The sequence below is a fragment of the Lynx canadensis genome, chromosome A1 (genome assembly GCF_007474595.2).
Source record: "Lynx canadensis isolate LIC74 chromosome A1, mLynCan4.pri.v2, whole genome shotgun sequence".
Taxonomy (NCBI): Eukaryota; Metazoa; Chordata; class Mammalia; order Carnivora; family Felidae; genus Lynx; species Lynx canadensis.
In genome coordinates this window covers 39,585,942-39,592,504 of record NC_044303.2, presented here as the reverse complement: position 1 = coordinate 39,592,504, position 6,563 = coordinate 39,585,942, and the positions used below count along the sequence as shown (strand labels likewise).

Genomic DNA, 6,563 nt, shown 5'->3' with positions numbered 1-6,563 from the left:
TCCCTTGTACCTCTTCAGATTTATGGGCAATACTGGGTCTAGTATTAATGTGCATTCCAGAATTGAAAAGGCCTGACCTACAGTCCAGTCTCATTTGATGCATATCCTCGTAGACTTGTTCTCTTGAGTTCAATAGCCATCTCCAAAGTATGCAGTAATTTGGATATCATGATATAAGCAAATGGTAAATTGATTTATAACATACCCTGCTTTAGCATAGAAGATACTCCATAATTCATTGCATTTGACTTTAATTAATGTAGCCCCAGTAAGTATAATTTAATAGTATACTCATAAAATACATTTCTCTAAGCCACAATACCCTACTGGCATAATGAATTTAGTTAATGTTGACCATGCCTGTAATCACATTGTAAACCTTACAGTTGGAACTTTCTCTTAGTATTTATCTTCCTTTTTGTAAGTATGTACCTTCATCTCTGGGTAAGATCGCCATTCTGTTCTTGAACTTTCTTACATTTTTTTTTAATTTTTATTTTGTCAACTAAGACGTTATCATCATGTGACATATCATAGCAATATAATAGAAATGTGATAATTTTTTCACTTTTCAGTGAATTATCTTCTGAGATTGTATTCTTGAATAATTATAAGTTAAGGCTGTTCTTCACTGAGATACCTACACCATACCTAACGCAAACGCTCTCAAACACCAACATAAACACACACACAACTCAAATGTCTGAGAGGAGAGGAAACTAGAACTTAGAAAACAAGCTCCTGTGGTAAAATTTTGATTATGCAAGGAATGTGACACATCATATTTCTGATCTTGGTCGTTTGTAAGTTTACTTAAATATATTGAGAGAGAGAGAGAGAGAGAGAGAGAAATAGAGAGAGTATAAGCAGAAGAGTAGCAAAGAGAAAGGAAATAGAGAATCCCAAGCAGGCCCCATGCTGTCAGTACGAGCCCAGTGTGAGGCTCGATCCCATGAAATGGGAGATCATGACCTGAGCTGAAATCAGGAGTTGGGCGCTTAACCAACTGAGCCACCCCTGACCTTGGTCATTTTTGAATGAGATATGATTCACGGAAGATTAAATAAATAAGACTTAGAGGCTATTGCACACTCATCACTCATTAAGTAAAAAGAAGCAAAAACACTAACACCATAATACATCCAAATACATCCAATTTTATAATGTAAAATTATGTTTTATAATTTAGATTGTCCTTATACAGTTTCTACAAAATTCTACAGGTTTATTTCTCAGATCCTACAGCAAAATATGAATTTGGAACTCATGTGGTGAGCTGATAAAATATTGGAAACTCTGTGTTACTGTGCACATGATTTAGAACTAAACACTCCCATTACAGGATTCATGATAGAATAATGGACACTAGTTGCTTAATGAGAATTAATGAAAAATTAAAAGTATATATGGATATTTTCTAATTTGTGGGTTTTTTTTAATTTTAGAAAGATGTTCTCTAATAAGCTTTTTCTCATTCATAATTATGAAATGAAACAGAAAAGAGATACTGAATATAATAATATTGGAAAAGAAAGTAGCACATGACCAGAATAGCAAACAATGCAAAAGAAGTTAGAATTACAAAAACATTTATTGGCTACACATGCCATTAAAATTATGTATCAAAAGAATTATATGCACCATTTATTAAAAACATAATAACCTAACAACCATACAAAATGCATGGCATTATGCTTTCTCTCCCTGGTATCATTCAGGATATTTAATTTACCGTATTTATTTTCTAAAAACAAGATAAACTTAAAAACCATTTCACCATAAGAATTTTAGTAGCAGAATTTTTCATCTTTCTGTATGGCAGAGCATTGAAAATCCAAATTGTAAAAATACACAGAATGGCACATTCTGTCATGCCTTTTGTTGAATTTCTTTCTTTCTTTCTTTATTAGTTTGTTTTTTCCATTTGCCCAACACTGTCAGTTGTTTTAGCCTCTGGGAAATATCCTCACATTATAAAACCCACATACAATTTACAGTGATTGACAGGTTCCAATGATGAGGGATCAAAACTGGACCAGTGAGGGCATATATGTCAACAATGATACACAAATGTATCCCAGATATTCCCAGAATTCTTTTATAGATGTCTTACTAGACATACATTTTGCATCGATGCTTAATTTGCTTAAATCTGGGAAAATATTTCATACACTGAAAAGAGTAAATAATGAAGTAAAACCGAAAGGGCAAAATGCATTGACTGAAAAAGCAGTTGACGCTATGAAGATGTGCAGCACTGAAAGTGAATAAAACAACAGAAGATTCTTTCACTACTTCTTGAAAGATAGCGTGATCAATAATGGAAGACTTTGTACCACTGAGGGATAATGGTAGGAATTAAATAAGAGCAGAATAGAATATGAACAGAAATAATAAGCTTTTTTTTCTGAGGTTATCATGAAGGAAGTTGCAGATAAGATGTCAGAATTGAAACCAAGGCTTTATAGGAGCCTCATGAATATTTTCTTTAAAATAAGCACGTGCAGCTTAAAACAAATACTGACGGGCACAATGAGAGTTCTCGATCACAAAATACATGAATACATGTCAAACATATTTGTGAGGAAAGATATGAATGCAGGATGGTGTGAGTTAATAAAGTAAAAGTACAAGCCCTTAATTGGTGTGAATATTTACAAAGTATTTCACACCGTCCCTGTGGCAATTACATGGTAGAACTGAATAGAGGATGCACAGAATAGTGGACATTTAGATTCACGTTTTTTTCTTATGTACAGCTCACTTTTTTCTTTTACATTTCTTTAAAATTTTTCTATGAATGCTTTCCTATCTTTAATATAACCTTATTGTCCTTTACTGTGAACCCCAAGTACTTTATAACTCACCAATTCTGGCAGGTTATAGGGCTTGCACACACGGATGCCTTCAGGGTGTGTGGGCTGTGCAGTCGCCCGGGGCTGGCACTTGGAAGGGACTGACACTCAGTTCAATGCTCTACTGTTGCTGACTTGATAATTCCTAATAATTTTTAAATAAAGGAGCCCACTGTTCATCTTTCACTGAGCACTGCAAATTATGCAGCTAGTGTTGCATGCCTCCCCTTAAAGTTGAAAATCTATTCTGCTCTTTTCTTCCACTTCACAGAAGCACATTTCAGGGAAATTCCATTGCCAGTATAACCATCTTTAGAGTAGATTGCTGTCATTCTCTCTCATTTCCTCTGGGTGGAAGATTTCTGAGGGATATTCTAAATTGTCTAGAGATGTGACATCATATGATTATTATTGTTGCCTAAGGATTCCTCCTTATTGTTTTTCTCAAGCATTTTATTGCTATAGATTAAGTTAGGGGACTCAGGGCAACATAGATTTGTGAGGAAATGATCGACATAATGTTTTTAGGGTTATTGTGGGGCATTCATTGGGAGAAATCCAGGAGGAATTTGGTGAAATGGTCTGAGTTTAGGAGACTGGTTTAGGATGGACATCTCAGCCTTTCTGGTTTTCATGAAGCCATGGCTGTGGATGTCAGCTCTAAGGATGAGTGTAACAGGCCAGATACCTAGGAAGCGCTGACTTGAGGGGTTGCAATGAGAAGCCCACAGTAGACAAAAAGAGCAACAGAGAAGTTGAAAGAAAAAAGCAAATCTTGAGGGAGAACACAGCAACAATTCAGTTCAATTTCTTTATATGTATCTTGTGTTGTGGCCAAATTGGACTGTTACCCTACTTTTCAGAAGACACCCTATCTGTTTTCCATACTTTCCCCACTTGTTTGATCAAAATCTTTTCCATGTTAAAAATCATGCTCAAATATCGCTCTTTCTGTGCTCTGTTTTCTGATTTCCAGGCAGGGTTGTTACTCTGATAACATCCCTAAAACTTTCTTTCTACTTTTCTTTTATCTCATAGTTTGTCTTTTCATAGGAATTTTCTGTGCTTTTCTCACTTTTCCTCCTGTGTTATAGATGGTTTTTATGAATAATCTTTGCTTAAATATCTTTGTATCTCCATCAGAAAGTAATACAGTCCAGTGTGCAGAAGGGTGTGCCTATAAATATATGTTGAAAAAAATAACCATTAGAGTTGAGCTGAGCCTAACCAGATATGCAGAGAGGTTGGTGGCCCTGGCCCAGAGCCCATGAGTAAGTGCCTCTGGGCATTCCAGTTCAAGGAAGGCCTGCAGTGGCCAGTCCCATGCAGGGATGTCACCACTAGAACAGGTACACTGAGGGGTCTTGACCCTTGCAGAATGCTAGTGCCAAGTGGAGATGTGTCCCTTTCTCCTTCACCATTAGGTCCAGGTAGGTTCCACGTGCAAAGGGGTCTTGCCACAAATTCCCTTGAACTCTGCGGTGTTCTTCACAGTTTTCTGGGACCTCCAGAGTGAAGCTCTTTGTGAATGGAATTCTGACTTAATTGGACCATGGAACAGAATGCAGCAAATAGCAATATGTATGTCAACAAAGTAGATTGTCAGATTCAGTAGCAGGTCCAGGGGCATCCATGAGTGGTATAAGTCAGTGTTAATCACTGGCCAGTTAATCACATCAACTGGCCATTGCCTAAACTGTTCCTTGTAGACAAGGTCACATTATCACAAGAGAACCTGTATCTGGAACACAGAACTTATAGCAGATTTTCTTGGATCTGTAGAGATAGATCCAGCACTGGGGAAAAAACAGAGGACAAATGTTGCAGGTGTAGGGCCAACAGGACCCTACTCAGCAGATGATCATTCAGCAGCTGCAGGCAGCTTTCAGCGCCAGCCAGAAACAAACACGGCAGCAGATCACTGTTTCGGAGCAGCAAGCAGCACAGACTGTTGAAGGACAGACCATCTTCTATCAGCCAGTTAATGCAGATGGCATCACTCTCTACCAAGGCGTGACCACCATGTCAGCAGCCAGTTTGGCAGAGGCTCAGACTGTTCAGACAGAGGCCAATACCAACAAACCAGCAGTGGGCAAGGGCCCACCACTGTAACTCTACCAATGGCAGGCAAATGGTCAATTCAGGAGGGATGGTAATTAATGATGGTGCTTGGTGCTGAATCTGTGCATCCTATCCAAGGAATCCCTCTACCTGGGACAGAGAGGCTTGAAGAAGAGCCTCTTTATATGAATGCCAGATAATACCAACATCTTTGTAAGAGGAGGGATAAACTAGAGGCAGAAGGAAAGAAGGAATTACCTGCATGAAACATACCACAGCACAGAAGTATGGTGAAAATGGGCAGGGCAATTATTTTCTCCAATGGAAAAAGATTGTTCCCCATATGCAGGAACCACACCAAACAAATAAAGAAACAAACAAACAGTGGTACAGATCATCTGAGTGTTCTCATGCCAGGCCATGTGATGTAGGTGATCAAGGTTACATTCCTTGCCACTGTTTGCCCCTATTTTAGGAAATTAATCAGCTCTTTTGAAGCGATACTTACAATCACATTTAGCCCTTTCATTCAGAGCAGAGACCACTTAGTTTTTAATAAGAGGCTCGGTATTGTACTTGCAGCAACGTCTGGCAAATTGAAATGGCAAGCTTTTGTCTTACCCTTTTAGTCCAGACCTATTTCAAACTGTGGATAACACTGGCATTTCACAGATTAGGATGAATCAAGGAACCCATTCCAGCCCAGCAACAAGACACAGGCTCGGAGGTTGACTGCGGAAGCAGACCACCCAACTGAGCAGGAAAGAACCTTCCCACTCATTCCTACAGGAATTTGACTAAAGAGCATCCATCCTGGCTGGGGAGCTCATTTTGACTAACTGAATGGACATGTTGTATTCATGGATAGCTTCCAGACATAGAAATTCAATCTTGTTACTTGGACACAGTAAATTCTCTGAGATGTAAGTATCTGTGTACACGCACACATACATACATATATACATACATATGTATATTGTTTAGCTTACAACAATGATTTGCAAAGAGTGTTCTGAGAAACAGGGTTTAGAGTATTGTAAGAGTTGCTAATGTCTGGCAGGAGGGGTCCTGTAATCATTTTCGTAATATACATGTTGAAAACTAAAGAGATTGCTATACTGCAGGACTTATCAAACCCTCCAGTCTTTTTAAGCTTTGTGAATAGCTAAGGGGGAGGTAGGGTATGCAGCACTTGCCAAAATTATTTGACATAATATCAATTTATTTGTTTCCAGAATCTAATGGAACCAACTTGCCTGTTAAATCTACTTTTAAGAATACCAACTTAAGATTTGATTGATTTCTTATAGAGTAAAACATGTGAAGCTACTTACTCATATTCACATTAAAAATGACATTTTAAAAATAGTGAAATTTTTAATAAAAATAAATCTATGTGATATTTTATCTGATTTCTCTATTACTAGTGTTTTCACTGTTTAAATAATATATACTTTGTAATATTGTGGCTATGGGTTATTATAGTTCTATATTTGTATCTCTGAAATCATAACTTTCAATATTCTGGCCATACACATTTTTTCTCTGTCTTCCTAAATCTTACAGTTCCTAATTCTTCCTAATGCTTACTACTATGACCTCAGTAAGAGTTATAATTTTTTTCAGTTCTCTCCCACTCAATCAGAT

The 6,563-nt window shown here is 37.5% G+C and overlaps 1 pseudogene; it reads left to right on the top strand.

Annotated features, from left to right (window-relative positions):
- Positions 1-4,407: 4,407 nt before the first annotated feature.
- Positions 4,408-5,391, top strand: LOC115502921 (annotated as a pseudogene).
- Positions 5,392-6,563: the final 1,172 nt, after the last annotated feature.